Genomic DNA, 16,733 nt, shown 5'->3' on the forward strand with positions numbered 1-16,733 from the left:
CAAGACCAATGCGGGACAGGCAGGTCCGGCCACAGTGGCTGCAGGGAAAAGTCTGATTTAGGGTTGGTGCTGTAGCAGTGCGATTCTTCCTCAATCTCCCTTTGTCCTCAAGACCAGCTATGCGTGCGTTCTCAAAAGAAGAAACAGCCTGGTGGATGGTGTGCCTCCATGCTTTGCGATCTGAGGCTAGGTCAGACCACTGGTGATGGTTGATGCGACAGGTGCCAAGGGATTTCTTCAAGGAGTCCTTGTACCTCTTCTTTGGTGCCCCTCTATTTCGATGGCCGGTGGAGAGTTCGCCATACAGGGCAATCTTGGGAAGGCGGTGGTTTTCCATCCTAGAAATATGCCCTACCCAGCGCAGCTGCGTCTTCAACAGCAGTGCCTCGATGCTGGTAACCTCCGCCCGCTTGAGAACTTCAGTGTTGGTCACAAAGTCACTCCAGTGGATGTTGAGGATGGTGCGAAGGCAGCGCTGATGAAAGCGCTCAAGGAGTCGCAGGTGATGATGGTATAAAACCCACGATTCGGAGCCGTAGATGAGGGTTGTCATCACAACCGCTTTGTAAACATTGATCTTTGTGCCTTTTTTCAGATGCTTGTTGCTCCACACTCTTTTGTGCAGTCGGCCAAAGGCACGGTTTGCCTTTGGCAGCCTGTTGTCAATCTCCTTGTCGATCTTAGCATCTGAGGAGATGATGCACCCCAGGTAGCTGAACTGCTGGACTGTCTTCAGAATTGATTCACCCACAGTGATGCAGGGAGGGTGATAATCTTCCTGGGTGCAGGCTGGTGGAGAACTTCTGTCTTCTTCAGACTAACTTCTAGGCCGAATAGCTTGGCAGCCTCTGCAAAGCAGGACGTCATATGCTGCAGAGCTGATACCGAGTGGGAGACGAGTGCAGCATCATCAGCAAACAGTAGCTCTCGGATGAGTTTTTCCATTGTCTTGGAGTGGGCCTTTAGTCGCCTCAGGTTGAACAGGCTGCCATCGGTGTGATAGCGGATGTAGACACCATCGTCATCATCTAGATCTACTGCGGCTCTTTGAAGCATCATGCTAAAGAAGATCGTAAAGAGAGTTGGCGCGAGAACGCAGCCTTGCTTTACACCTGTGCCTATTGGGAAGGTCTCCGAGAGGTCGTTGCAGTGTCTGACTTGGCCTCGCTGGTCTTCGTGTAGCTGGATGGTCATGCTGAGGAACCTTGGGGGACATCCTAAACGTTGCTCAGCCCTCCTGTCCTGGGAAAAAAAGCAACCTTTCGCGCTGTATGTAGCAACCTCCAGTGCAAGCTTCGAGACATTCAGAACGAGTGGTGGACCAAGCTTGCTGAGAGAACCCAGCTGTGTGCAGACACTGGTGATTTAAGAGGGTTCTACGAAGCCCTGAAGGCAGTATATGGTCCATCATATCAGACTCAGAGTCCCTTGCGTAGTGCAGACGGCAAAGTGCTCCTCACAGACAAGGCATCCATATTGAACCGGTGGTCGGAGTATTTTCAGGTTCTCTTCAGTGCCAACCGCGTAGTTCAAGATTCAGCAATTCACCTCACCCCACTTCAACCGGTGAAAACAGAGTTGGATGAGATCCCCACTCTAGAAGAGACTGTTAAAGCCATCAAGCAACTGAAAAGTGGCAAGGCAGCAGGAGTTGATGGAATTCCACCAGAGATCTGGAAGCATGGGGGCACAGTACTACATAGCTCACTTCACAAAGTACTTGTCACCTGCTGGGAACAAGGCAAATTACCACAGGACTTTCGCGATGCAATCATCATCACCCTATACAAGAACAAAGGGGGAAAGTCAGACTGCTCCAACTACCGGGGGATAACCCTGCTCTCCATCGCAGGCAAAATCCTTGCCAGAATACTCCTGAACAGACTGGTGCCCGCCATTGCAGAAGAACTCCTCCCAGAGAGCCAGTGCGGCTTCAGAACTAACAGGAGCACCACCGACATGGTATTTGTTCTCAGGCAGCTCCAAGAGAAATGCAGGGAAGAGAACAAGGCTCTGTATGTGACTTTTGTTGACCTTACCAAAGCTTTCGATACCACAAGTTAGGAAAGGCACAAACAGGCATAAGAAAAGGCCTGCATAGTTAACAAACTAAGTAATGGAAGCTGTAAAAGGTAAGAAGGACTCCTTTAAGCGGTGGAAAACCAGTCCAACTGAGATTAATAAAAGGGAACACAGGCTGTGGCAAATCGAATGCAAGACTGTGATCAGGCAGGCAAAAAGGGACTATGAGGAGCATATTGCAAAAAACATAAAGACCAACAATAAAAATTTCTTCAAATATATTAGAAGCAGGAAACCAGCCAGGGAGGCAGTGGGGCCCTTGGATGACCATGGGGTAAAAGGATTACTGAAGAAGGATAGGGAAATGGCTGAGAAGCTGAATGCATTTTTTGCCTCTGTCTTCACTGTGGAAGATGAGAACTTTTTGCCTGCCCCAGAACCACTAATTTTGGAAGGGGTGTTGAAAGACCTGAGTCAGATTGAGGTGACAAAAGAGGAGGTTCTACAACTGATAAACAAATTAAAAACTAATAAGTCACCGGGTCCGGATGGCATACATCTGAGAGTTGTGAAAAAACTCAAAGTTGAACTTGTGGATCTTCTAACAAAAATCTGTAATCTTTAATTGAAATCTGCCTCCGTTCCTGAGGACTGGAAGGTAGCAAATGTCACCCCCTTCTTTAAAAAGGGTTCCAGAGGGGATCCGGGAAATTACAGGCCAGTCAGTCTGACTTCAATACCAGGAAAGTTGGTAGAAACCATTATCAAGGACAGAATGAGTAGGCATATTGATGAACACGGGTTATTGAGGAAGACTCAGTGTCAGAACTTGTAATTGGCGAACCTTATGATTGTTGTGCCTGCTTAGCCTAACTGAATCCATATTGTAACTGTTGAGAAATAGCCAGCTTTGTATCTAGCGTCGTGCCCAAATGCTTTGCATTCCAATCGAACTGTGACCACTGGAGGGTGACGGGGAGTCCTTGGGAAACATCTGCCAGTACCCTTTGAAGCTCTGCCTCCCCCTCGCCGCTCCCGACGATAAGGAGCCTTGAAAACAGAACAGGGCCTCCTGAAGGGTGGGAACCAGTTTGTTATTGTAACTAGCCTAGCTTAAAGAATCTAACCGCTGCTGAACTTGTTATTAGAATCAACTCGTCTTCTACCTGAACACAGTTCTCAATAAACGCTTAGACTTTAACCAGAGTTATGAGCCTCGTTTGACGTTCTTCAAGTTCTGACATTTTGATTCTAATCCTTTGGAGCTTATCCGAGCTGGGAACTTTGGCTGGATGGCTGAAAGGGCGCCAGATAACGGAGAGCCCACCAACGAAACGATGGAAGAAGGAGGACGGCCCCGACCGAGCGACGGGACGAGACCGTGGCCGGACGAGGCGGACCTCTGGGCCTTGATGGAGGAGATCCAGGCCAGCCATGTCCAGATCACCCGGGAAATCCGGGAACAGCTGGACGCGATCCGGAGGCAGACCGGAGCCCGGCAGGGAGACCTCCGAGGGGGACCGCGGGGCGCGCCGGTCCCGCTACCCCCGCCGGTGCTGCCACCACCGCCCGGTCCACCACCAGCGCCACCAGCGCCGGCCGCCCCGGCAAGAGCGGATGGGGGGGGACCCGAGAATTGAAAATCACGTTCAATGGAGACAGAGACGAAGTGGAATACTTCACCATCCAGTGCAACAATTTCTTCACGCACTGGGGAACAAGCTACCCCATGGAGGCGAGTCGGGTGGACCACATCGCTTCCAGGTTGAAGGGGGCCGCGCGGAAATGGTACGTGGGGTTGTACGCCGAGCGCAAACCCGAGTTAGCCACGGTGGCCGACTTCCTCCAAGCCATGTTGCGCCAGTACGGGGACCCCCTACGAGAGGAGAAAGCCATCGTGGCCCTGCAGAAAATCGAGCAAGGGAACCGCACAACCCGCGGATACGCCACCGAGTTCATGGGGCACTGCGCGGCAGCGAGAGGATGGAACGAGGTGATGAAGTACACGGCGTTCAAAAACGGGCTGAACGCGAACATCCTCGACCGGTGCTACAGCCAAGGGCGACCCGACACCTTGGTGGGATGGATCCAGCTGGCGGGAGAAGTGGAGACCAACTTGCAGCATGTCAAGATGTGCCGCCAGCAACAACTGGCCAAGAAAGGGGGAAAGTCAGGCCTCGCCGCCGGCAAGACCGAAGGAAAGCGGTCCCCCACGACCTCCGCCCCCGCTGCAGCCAGCAGGAAGTGCTTCAGGTGCGGCGACCCCGGGCACCTGGCCGCCAACCACCCCGTGAAGCAGACACCGACCCACACCCAGGCCAAGCCGTCCACGGGCACCCCGGAGAAAGGGGGGGCCGCGCCAAGGAGCCCAGTCGGGGCACCGTCGCCACTTCCATGGCGATTGACGAGGATGTTACCACCATTGAGGAGTTGGGCGAGGGGTCCCGGGACCCAGAGCCGGCGGGAAACGACAACGACCTGCTTTAACCGGTGCCGCAAAGCAGGTCCGGGAGACGCCGGCACCGGTAACGGTGAGAACTACCGGGGGGCTATTGTTCTTGGCGGTGACTTTACTGAACCCCAGCCTAAAACGCTTCATGCACACCCGCGCCCTGATAGACTCCGGGTGCACATGGGACATTATCACCCCGCGCCTGGTTGAGGCGCTGGGCCTTAAACGATCCCCCCTGCCCCATCCGATCCAATTCGAGCAGATGGACGGGTCGGTGATGAAAGGGGAACCGTGCACCCAAGAGACCCAAGCGACCCTTATGGGGACGGAAGACCACTGGGGGATAGAGACCCTTGTAATAGCACCCTCATCTTCTTTCGACGTGGTGATAGGGGCGGGGTGGCTAGCAAGGCATCAGCCGGACATACGGTGGGAAGAGCAAATCGTGCGCTTCCCTGACTGGCGATGCGAGCACCACCACTGGAGAACCGACTGGGGCCCCAAAGCACCACCCCAAAACGAAAGACTGTGCCTCACTATGGAGGAGGTGGGGGCGATCCCGATGGAGTACCGAGACCTAAAAAAGGCCTTTAGCGAGCGGGAGGCGGACGAGCTACCCACCCACCGCCGTACCGATTGCGCCATCGAACTGATACCAGGGCAGGAACTACCAAAAGCCAAACTCTACTCGATGGGCTGGGCGGAGAAGGAGGAACTGAAAAAGTTTATTGACAAAAACTTAAAGCGGGGGTTCATCAGGCTGGCCACGGCCCCCCACGCTGCCCCCGTCCTATTCCGCAAGAAAAAGGATGGCAGTCTGAGGCTTTGCACAGATTTTCGCGGGATAAACGGGATTTCTATGTCCAACGCCTACCCGATCCCGCTGATAAAGGACCTGTTGAGCACCGTGGCCGAGGGCAAGGTGTTTACCAAACTCGACCTCCGCGACGCGTACTTCCGCGTGCGGATCAAGGAAGGTGATGAGTGGAAAACGGCATTCAACATGCCCATGGGACAGTTTGAGTACTTAGTAATGCCTTTTGGACTACAGGGAGCGCCGGGGGTGTTTATGAAATTTATCAATGAAGTGTTGAGAGAATACCTGTACAAGGGGGTGGTGGTGTACCTGGATGACATCGTTATTTACTCGAAAGACCTTGAATCACATGTACCGTTAGTGAGAAAAGTGTTAACCACGCTATATCAAAACAAATTGTATGCTAAACTGTCAAAATGTGAGTTCCACAAGACGGAACTAGATTACCTTGGGTTCCGGGTGTCTGGGGAGGGACTAGCGATGGACCCCGCAAAAATCCAGGCGGTCTTAGATTGGGAACCTCCCTGAACCCGACGGCAGCTCCAATCATTTCTTGGGTTCGCAAATTTTTACCGCGGGTTCATCAAGGGGTTTGCCAGAGTGGCGTTGCCCCTAACAGAGCTCCTCAAAATGAAAGGGAGGGGGGAGGAGGCGAAAAAACCCGGCGCGCGGCTAACCTGGTCACCTGAGTGCCAGCGCGCCTTTGATGAACTCAAACGACTGTTCACGTCGGAACCGGTCCTGGCTCACCCCAACGAACTAAAACCCTTCGTAGTGCAATGTGACGCTTCCGACGTCGCGGTGGGGGCCATATTAATGCAGAAAGACGAGGAGGGGGGGCTCCGACCTTGTGCTCACATTTCCCACAAATTCTCGAACGAACAGAGAAACTGGTCAGTGTGCGACAAGGAAGTGTTTGCGGTCACTTTTGCCTTAAAAACATGGTGGTCGTGGCTAGAAGGGGCCAGGGTCCCGTTCGAGATTTGGACTGATCACAAGAACCTAGAGGCCCTGACCGGCCGCTGCAAACTGACCGCCAAACAGATACGGTGGGCGGGGTTTTTCGCCAAATTCGACTTCGTCCTAAGACACATCCCTGGAACCAAAAACTTTTTGGCCGACGCGCTGTCGCAAATGCCCCAACACGGCAGCCAAAGGGAGGAAGTGATAGACTCACTCATTCCCCCCTCGGCAGTGGCGGGGGGGGGTCACCACCCGGTCTGGGAAGCAAACGGGAGCCCCTGAGTTAAAAGAAAAGGAATGCTTCGTGGCCGAGACGGAAGCGGAAGGGGGGGAACGGCCCGAAGGAACCGAGAAAGGGGAGGGGGGCTCTGGTTCTACAAAGGGAAAATTTACGTGCCCAAAAGTCTGAGAAAGGAAGTGCTCGAGCAGTGTCACTCCAGTCGCTTAGCAGGGCACTTCGGCTATGTGAAAACTCTAAATCTACTAACCCGGCAGTTCTGGTGGCCCCACTTGAAAAGAGATGTGTCAGAGTTCGTAAATTCCTGCCCGACCTGTATCATGGCGAAACGGAGGGGGGGGGAACCTCCCGGCCACCTAGTGCCCCTCCCTACGGCAGCCAAACCCTGGTCGGTAGTGTCAATGGATTTCATAGTCGAACTGCCCCCCTCGCAGGGGAAAACAGTGATCTTGGTGGTAGTAGACACCTTCTCCAAACAGGCGCATTTCGTCCCCTGCAAAAAACTGCCCAATGCCAAAAAACTGGCGCAACTGTTCTTCAATCACGTGGTCCGCCTACACTCATTCCCAGACAAGGTCATTAGTGACCGCGGGCCTCAGTTCGTTGCCAACTTCTGGTGGGAGTTTTGTAAAATCACCGGAATAGAGCAGGGGCTTAGCTCAGCCTATCACCCCCAAACGGACGGACAGACGGAGAGGGTGAACGGGCTTCTGGAACAATACCTCCGGTGCTTCATTAACTACCAACAAACAAACTGGGTGGAGCTGTTAGCCTTTGCGGAGTATGGATACAACAACAGCCTCCACAGCTCCACTAAAGCCTCCCCTTTCCAGATAGTGAATGGGTACGAAGGGAAACCCTTTCCGCACCTCCCACTGCCAGCAGGATCCCCCGAGCCAACCTCGTGTCAGCAATGGTGGGAGGGGATACGAAAAGGATGGGGGGTGATACAGAAAAACCTGGAGGAAGCCAAAGAGGAGTACAAACGCCACTTCGACAAAAAGCACGCCCCTCAGTGGGAACTTAAGGAAGGGGAGCGAGTGTTTCTATCCACCAAGAACCTACCTCTCCCTCAGGCATGCCGCAAACTAGCCTACAAATACTTAGGGCCCTTCCGAATAAAGAGGGTGATCAACAAAGTAACTGTAGAACTGGAACTGCCCAAAATGTTTAGTAAGATTCACCCGGTGTTTCATTGCAGCCTTCTTCGCAAAGACCCGGGGGCCACGCCCTGGCACCCGCGCCCTCCAGAACCACCACCTACCCACGTGAAGGGCCAGAGCCACCATGAAGTGCAGGAAATCCTAGACTCCAGGGTCCAAGGTGGGGTGTTGTACTACCTGATACGGTGGAAACACTTTCCCCCTAGTTGTGATGAATGGGTCAAAGCCAGTGATGTGTCTGCCCCACAACTGCTTAAAAAATTCCACCTACTGTATCCACACAAGCCCCGGGCGAGGGCCTAGGGGGGGCAGTATGTCAGAACTTGTAATTGGCGAACCTTATGATTGTTGTGCCTGCTTAGCCTAACTGAATCCATATTGTAACTGTTGAGAAATAGCCAGCTTTGTATCTAGCGTCGTGCCCAAATGCTTTGCATTCCAATCGAACTGTGACCACTGGAGGGTGACGGGGAGTCCTTGGGAAACATCTGCCAGTACCCTTTGAAGCTCTGCCTCCCCCTCGCCGCTCCCGACGATAAGGAGCCTTGAAAACAGAACAGGGCCTCCTGAAGGGTGGGAACCAGTTTGTTATTGTAACTAGCCTAGCTTAAAGAATCTAACCGCTGCTGAACTTGTTATTAGAATCAACTCGTCTTCTACCTGAACACAGTTCTCAATAAATGCTTAGACTTTAACCAGAGTTATGAGCCTCGTTTGACGTTCTTCAAGTTCTGACACTCAGCATGGGTTCTGTAAGGGAAGATCTTGCCTCACTAACCTGTTACATTTCTTTGAGGGAGTGAACAAACGTGGACAAAGGAGACCCAATAGATGTTGTTTACCTTGACTTCCAGAAAGCTTTTGATAAAGTTCCTCATCAAAGGCTCCTTAGAAAGCTTGAGAGTCATGGAGTAAAAGGACAGGTCCTCTTGTGGATCAAACACTGGCTGAGTAATAGGAAGCAGAGAGTGAGTATAAATGGGCAGTCTTCGCAGTGGAAGACAGTAAGCAGTGGGGTGCCGCAGGGCTCGGTACTGGGTCCCACGCTCTTTAACTTGTTCATAAATGATTTAGAGTTGGGAGTGAGCAGTGAAGTGGCCCAGTTTGTGGATGACATTAAATTGTTCAGGGTGGTGAGAACCAGAGAGGATTGTGAGGAACTCCAAAGGGATCTGTTGAGGCTGGGTGAGTGGGCATCAACGTGGCAGATGTGGTTCAGTATGGACAAGTGCAAAGTAATGCATATTGGGACCAAGAATCCCAGCTACAAATACAAGTTGATGGGGTATGAACTGGCAGAGACTGACCAAGAGAGAGATCTTGGGTTCGTGGTAATGTCAAGACGGTGTGCGTTTGCAATAAAAAAGGCCAACGCCATGCTGGGAATTATTAGGAAGGGAATTGAAAACAAATCAGCCAGTATCATAATGCCCCTTTATAAATCGATGGTGTGGTCTCATTTGGAGTACTGTGTGCAGTTCTGGTCGCAGCACCTCAAAAAGGATATTATAGCATTGGAGAAAGTCCAGAAAAGGGCTGGAACACTTTCCCTATGCAGAAAGGTTGAAACACTTGGGGCTCTTTAGCTTGGAGAAACGTCGACTGTAGGGTGACATCATAGAGGTTTACAAGATAATGCATGGGATGGAGAAAGTAGAGAAATACAATACAATAACTTGTGGGCATTCGATGAAATTGCTGAGCAGACAGGTTAAAATGGATAAAAGGAAGTACTTCTTCACCCAAAGGGTGATTAACATGTGGAATTCACTGCCACAGGAGGTGGTGGCAGTGAACATAGCCACAAGCATAGCCACCTTCAAGAGGGGGTTAGATAAAAATATGGAGCAGAGGTCCATCAGTGGCTCTTAGCCACAGTGTGTGTGTGTGTGTGTGTGTGTGTGTGTGTGTGTGTGTGTGTATATATATATATATATATATATATATAATTTTTTTTTGCCACTGTGTGACACAGAGTGTTGGACTGGATGGGCCATTGGCCTGATCTAACATTTCTTCTCTTATGTTCTTATGTTCTCCCATTCTGTTGTATAAAACGGGGAGCCTGAGAGTCCAGAACCGCTGTGGTCAGGCAGGGACTGGTGCTCTTCATTTGGTGCCAATTTTTGTGCCTTCCCCAACCAGATTGGCATAGTTTTGAGCTGAATATGAGGGGAAAGCATGGAGCTCTAGCACCAAGCCTCCGCACATGCCACCATCTTCCCTTCTTTATCCAACTATATCCATTATCCAACTGTCAGTGGAAGTTTTCCTGCATTGCCCTTGATTCCCACAGCCCCTTCCAGTTCTGGGAAAGTTAGTCTTGATATTGCAGTGTTCCTGCAGAGGAACAACCAGTAAAACTCTGTGTGCTGGGCTGAGGAGGGAGAAGGGAATGGGATTGTCCTCTCTTCTCCTTTATGGGAGAGTATGGGGGAGTCATTTCACCACCACCCTCCTGCCCTTCCTTGTGTCTGTTCCTCCATGTAGATCCTGTAGATATTCTTTTGGAGGCCAGAAGCAGCTGCAGGAGCAGAGAAGAACACAGAAAATCCTCCCGTTTTCATGGAGTAGTAAGATACTGCCCACATCTAAGTGGCAACTCCTAATCCATTTGTTTCTCTCAGGAAATGGGCACCTGCTGACATGGTGTGACCTCTGGAGTGAGCTTTCATTTCCTGTCAGAGAACTGCTGAGTAGTGGAGCAGCAGAGTGTGAGTCTCCCTTAGGAGAGCCACGTTTCACTGTCTTTTAGGCCTCTTTCCCCGCAAGAAGTGGGAGATCACCCCAGAGGCCCGTGTAATGTCACAAGAGCACCTGACCAATCTCTAGTGTTCGGCCGGTGTGGGTGAGTTGCCCTCTGCTGGACCACAGGCCTTGGCCAATGCCTTCCTGTGCCGGACAGACTTTGTGGCAGACATCCCTCCTCCCTGTCTTCCTCTTGGGAGAGGAGCCATTTGGCCACAGGGAGAAGTGGAGACAAAGAAGGGCAAGCGGAGTAAGAGGGTGTGAAATGATGGCCTTCCTTCCCCTCCTCCCCCAAGACTCACCTGCCCTGGCTGTTGCAGCCTCAGTTGTGTCTCTGCCTTGGTGCTGCTGCTGCTAGTCCACCATCAGCCTGGCAGAAGGAGGAGTTAAGTATGGTGTCGTGTGTGGACTCTTATTTGGAAGAACTGGGTTTGATTCCCCACTCCTCCACATAGTTCTCCACATAGTCACAAGTTCTCACAGAGCTGTTCTGCTCAAGAGCAGTTTCTGTCAGGACTCTCTCAGCTCTACCTACCTCATAGGGTGTCTGTTGTGAAGAAGGGAAGGGAAAGGAGATTGTAAGCCACTCTGAGACTCTTTTGGGTAGTAAATGGTGGGGTATAAATCCAATCTCCTCCTTCTGGTCTGCCCCATGTCTGCCTCTTCCTGTTGTTGGGCTGTTCTCATCTCAGGAGGAGGAGGAGGTTGGGGGCGAGTGCAGCCCGCCTGTGTCATGCCAAGCGACAGGCACAGACCAGTTTAAAGAAATGTGAGCTTCATTTTGAAATGCTCTTCTGTTTTCCCAGCTGCAGAATGGGGTGGAATCGGCCTGATATCTGTCATCAGTCTTCCTTCCTGCCATCTGCAGTAGTCAAAAGGGAACTTTGTGTTTTTCACGCTTCTGTTGTTAGCAGCAGGGTGGCTTTTGAAAAATAACTCCCTCGGTGTTATTGTAATTGTTCGTCTTTTCTGGAATGAAGGGGAAGGGGAGAGAAAAACCTCGTGTCACTGCTGATACCTGAAATTCCATTTTGCAAATCCCCGTTGGGTGTCCCCCCCACCATCAACCAGTGTCACTCTGTTTACAATCCACTTGTGTTTTGATTCCTAATCTTAATAGCTTGATATAGTAACGAAGAAACATTCCTGTTTTTGATCAGAAACCACTTCCACATTTGTCATGCCTTGTAAGCTGCCCTGAGCCTGCCTTGGCAGGGAGGGCGGGATATAAATAAAAATTTATTATTATTATTATTGTGAGCATCTCTGCTGATGCTTAAAAATACTCAGTAGGTTTTTCCAGATGGTCAGTTGGAAGCTCACAAAAGGTGTATGTGTACATTGAGAGCCAGTTTGGTGTAGCAGTTAAGAGTGTGGACTCTTGTTGGGAGAACCGGGTTTGATTCCCTACTCCTCCACTTGCAGCTGCTGGAATGGCCTTGGGTCAGCCATAGCTCTTGTAGCAGTTGTCCTTGAAAGGGCAGCTGCTGTAAGAGCTCTCTCAGTCCCACCCACCTCACAGGGTGTCTGTTGTGGGGGAGGAAGGTAAAGGAGATTATGACCGCTCTGAGACTCTGAGATTCAGAGTATGGGGTGGGATATAAATCCAATATATGAAATCCAGTATCTTTTTGTTCATTTTTGGTCTTCTGTGCAGTCCCACCCAAATGGTCACAAGCTCCAATGTAGCTGTGCTCTCTTCCCCTAGTTCCTTCTTTGCCTTCTTATAGGGTGCTTGTTCTTCTCTTTGACCTCTTGACCCGTCTTCCATGCTGGTCAGTGCTGGCCCTCTGCCTTTCACCAGGCCTGGGGGGTGGGGAGTCTGCTTTGAGCCCAGCTGCAAGCACCATGTCCCAGAAGAGATTATTTCAAAAATGCATCAAATGCAGGGCTAAAATGGCACAGACTGATGAACCTCTGCCTCCTTTGTCTGGGGGAGAATCACAATGTGTCTGCCCAGAAGGCTTGCCAAAGATTCACCCAAGAGTCTAGAGCCAGCTAGGCCTTGAAACTGAAGGCAGCATTGTGGGAGAAGGCTCTCCTCTTGTAGAATCATAGAGTTGGAAGGGACCTTTAGGGTCATCTAGTCCAACTCTCCTGTGATGGGAAGTGCTCTAACTCTTCCCCTTCCTTGCAGTGTTTGGAGCCCCTGTTGTGCCAGAACTGCTCTCCTTCGTCACCCTGGAGCTGCCAGCTGAATGCTCCAGATCTGAGTTATGAGGAACCATATAGGGTGGAACTGAGACAACATCATGGTCCAGCTCTGGAGCTGCCATCTTCTCTGTTAACTGAAGAGGCTATTCCATCTCTTCAGGCACCAGCTCCACCCTTTTTCTTCTTGGAAGGCAAGGTTAAGCCAGAGGGTGCAGCCTCAGTGGTTCTGCACCCCCTGGGGTCCAGCATGAGCCTCAAGCACCAGAAGCTTTCCTCTATGTCCCTTCTCAAAGTAGCCCACCTGTCTGGCTGAGTGGGGGGACTACTATGACCCAATGTCAAAACCAGCTCCAAGCCAGACCCTTCATCCTCTAGAGTTCAGAACTATGCCACCTTCCCTCCCTGGTTCTGGAATCAGGCTGAGAAGACAGGCTGTCGTGGAATAGCCAGGACCTGGAGACAACGCTGACTTCTCTGATGAGGGACAGCCAGATTCTTTGTCTACTAGCCAGCTGCAGCTGAGCCTACCACACAAGGAATCATCAAAACCTGCTGCGGACGCACAGCCAGGAGGCAGGGAGGTGCTGGCTTCATCCCCCAGCCCAGAGCTGACAGCTCAAGATGAGCCAGCCATCTCATACAGTCATAGAGTTGGAAGGGGAAGCCATCTAGTCCAGCCCCCTGCTCAAGGCAGGATCAGCCTAGAGCATCTCTGGCCTGTGTTTGTCCAGCCGCTGCTTCAAGACTGCCGGTGAGGGGGAGCTCATCACCTCCCTTGGTAGCTGTTTCCACTCTTGAATAACTCTTACAGTAAAAAACGTTTTCCCTTATATCCAGTTGATACCTTCCCACCCTTAATTTAAACCCATTGTTGTGAGCCCTCTCCTCTGCTGCCAATGGGAACATCTCCCTGCCCTCCTCTAAGTGACACCCCTTAAAAGACCTCTAGAGAGCCATCCTGTCACCCCTCAACATTCCCAAGTCCCTCCACCTTTCCTCCTAGCCAGGGCTTGGCCTCCAAGGACCCGCAGGGTCAATGCTGAGGCAGGTGTAGAGTGGATTCATAGTCCAGACAAAGGTTGGCCTGCCTCCAAACTCAACATCGGCTGTCAGCTGCAGAGGAAGGAGGAACATCATTCGAGGAGACGTGCAGCCACTGTCATAGGCGTGTCGCAGGGCTTGGAGCACATAAAAGCATTGGGGGGGGGGGAGGGTAGGAGTTCTCCAGTGTGGCTTCAACACGATTCCCCTGTATGTATACCTCCTCCTGCTGCTGCTGTCTTGCTTTTTGGACAACTGGCCTTGCCTGCTAGATGCTGCTTGTGTAATTAATGGACTGCCTCTGATTACCAGCTCCAGCGATCTGCCTGGGTTAAAGCTGTGTAGGCCTACACCTGCTTGGAGCAGAACACTCTCCATTGATCCAAGGTTGGTTCCAATGTAGCTTTGGATCCAAGCCCAGATGAAGGAATCAGGGAGTTAACTTCCATTTCCCCTATGGAGGATTTAAAGAGGTAAGGTGAGCCAATGCTCTGGATGGCCCAGTCTTTGAACACTGAAGTGGCCGCCTCACAGCACCACTCCAGACACAAAATACTGGGCCATTTGTGCACTGACTCTTCAGAAGTAGAGGGTCTCCTTGATTCCACCCAAGAACTGTGGCAGAAAACAGCCTCTACTCCAGCCGCTCCTATCACCCCCCTCTGGTGTATGGATCAGATGAGGCACTGCTCCTCCTCTCTGCACATTCCCCATTCTTGCTCATTACCCAGGAGATGCAGCCCAGAGGCCAGCAATTTTGTCATGCAGTGCCTTTAGACAAGGGGGACAGAAAGCTGGATGGGCTGGGAAGAAGGACCTGCTTGTCAGGAGCATTTGGTGAATGTATATGTAATTACCATGCTATAATGGCTGGATATTGTCAAGTTCTGTGCAGCTCTCATCAACTCAGTCTCTGTGACTTGAATCAAATAAAGAGTTTAGTGAAATGATACATGTTCACAGCAAGACATTTCTTGCTAGAACTGACATCTCTCCATGGAATTAGAATAAGCTATTGTAAGATAGCATCATGGACACTTTCAGAGCCATTGTCAGAACTGGGGTACAGGTGTGCAAGATATATACTTTCGTTATGGCCATTACAAACACGCCTTTTGTTTTAGGCAAGAGATTATTTCAAAAGCAAAAGCCCACACAAAATAATTCAATTTACTTCTCACACTACAAAGCAACGCATGTAATCACCATGAGATAACACATTGGAGCAGGCCTCCAATTCAGCAGGAGCTCACAGGAGCACAGCTCCTGAACTTTCTGAGAGTTCCACCTCCTCCTTCCCACCTTGTCCATTGAATAGTAAGTGCAGCTGCACAACAATCCTGGATGAGCTCCACCACCTATTTTTCTACAAAATGACCCCTGCACTGATGTAACCTTGAAGGCCAGGCTGAGAAGGAGTAAACTGACTTCCCTCGTGGGGCACTTGAGTTTCAGTTTCTTCTAGACAAAGCAAGCACAGGAGCATTTATACTGAAAACAATAATGGCAAGGGATCTTGACACACACACTACATCTTGATAGCCTCTTTCTGGCCTGGCCTGATTTGGCATCTCGATCAGGCTTTCAGACAACTCAGACCTGACCAGTGTAAGGCCTATTCTCCATCATGACATTCCTTGTCTTCACCTCACAGAATGGAGAATATGGGGGGAAAGTTCAGAACCATAAACCTACTACTAGCAAGTCTGCATTCTCAAGTGAGAGATTTTTTCCCATATGGTGCAAAGAAAGGGAATTTCCCCTACAACAGCTGGTTTACCTTCAATTTTCAGTGCCTTACTGAGTCTCAAGTCCAACGGCTTAGCCTACTCTTCCATCAAGGTGAACTTTGCAGCCATATCCTGTTTTGACCCTGAGGTTGAGAGCAATGTTCCCTCGAAGCTTCTTGTGAGCAAAAATTCTAAGTTGTGAGCTACTGGCATTAAAGTTGTGAGCTACTGCATAAATTAGTGTACTCTGGGGTCATCCTTCCTGAGCTAAGACAAAAATGTGTGAGTTGGAGGCTACAAATCTGTGCGCTAGCTCACACTAACAGCTTACAGTGATTGAGAGTACCCTGGTATTGACTCATAAGATCTCTAAATGGTTCCTTAAGGTTTTATTTAGCATGTACCTCCCTAGAAGTCCCCTGGTTCCCCTGTGGTATCTCTTGGCCTCATATAGAAACCTTTCAAACTCATGGCCACATGTCCCTTACACCTGCTGTTCATGAAGGGGTACATTTTAGCAGCCGTTGCATCAGCAAGAAAGGTTAGTGAACTGGCTGCTCTGAGGGTAGGCCCTCCCTCAAGACTTTTGGGAAGAGAGTGGTTTTGAGGCTTTCTTGATTGCCAGGTTGTAGGAGAGGAGTCTGGTTCCCACATGTGGGCAGTTGGTCACAATTTCCCAAGAATTCTCAAGTGCTTAGGCATAGAGCCCTTCAATCATTATCTAAAGAACCATGAGCTTGGGCTGCCTGATTCTTTAATACAGTGCCCAGCTCAACATAACCCACCTCCACTAGAACCAACTGTTGTAATCTAGAGGTTTGCCAACTCGAGTGTGACTACCTCACCAAACAATTCTGATCTCTGCGCTTTTGCTGAAAGAAGAACAGCATCTGAGAATTTGGACATTTCCATGAGTACAGCATGAGGCGCTGGTCTCCACCCACGTCAGCAATTAGGAGTTAGAATCAATTGGAGTCATGACTATTCCCCCCCCCCCTTTTCATGTGACCCTTCCTGAATGCTGGCTGGTTCTAAGTTTGTCATACTACTTTCCGGTTTGCTCTGATCTGCGTCCTTGTATTGTTTGTTGGCTGCTCTTGGGTGTTGTCCTTGTGTGGGTGTTTTTCCCTCCATGCAAATAGTGTTGAGTAGAGTTTTCCTCTGGGAGAGTATAAGACAAGGACTAAGCCTGTGGCAGCTGCATATCATTACAGCAGGTTTCTTAACCAAACCTGCTGCAATGATATGCAGCCCCCACAGGTTTAGTCCTTGTCTTATAGCAGAAAAGGTAGGGTACCTGTGAAGAGACCTCATTGTCCCTTCCTCCCCTCCCCACCATCTTTACCTAGCAGTCCTTACAGCCATGCCCCTCCCTCCCCTTCCTTTCCCCTGGAAGTCTCCGTTT

At 50.6% G+C, this 16,733-nt stretch overlaps 1 protein-coding gene across 2 annotated transcripts in view; it reads left to right on the plus strand.

Annotated features, from left to right (window-relative positions):
• CALN1 (calneuron 1) overlaps positions 1–16,733 on the plus strand; it is a 458,034-nt gene that overhangs the window by 100,279 nt on the left and 341,022 nt on the right. The gene's annotated exons all lie outside the window — the stretch shown is intronic.

Source organism: Heteronotia binoei, chromosome 18 (genome assembly GCF_032191835.1).
Source record: "Heteronotia binoei isolate CCM8104 ecotype False Entrance Well chromosome 18, APGP_CSIRO_Hbin_v1, whole genome shotgun sequence".
Taxonomy (NCBI): Eukaryota; Metazoa; Chordata; class Lepidosauria; order Squamata; family Gekkonidae; genus Heteronotia; species Heteronotia binoei.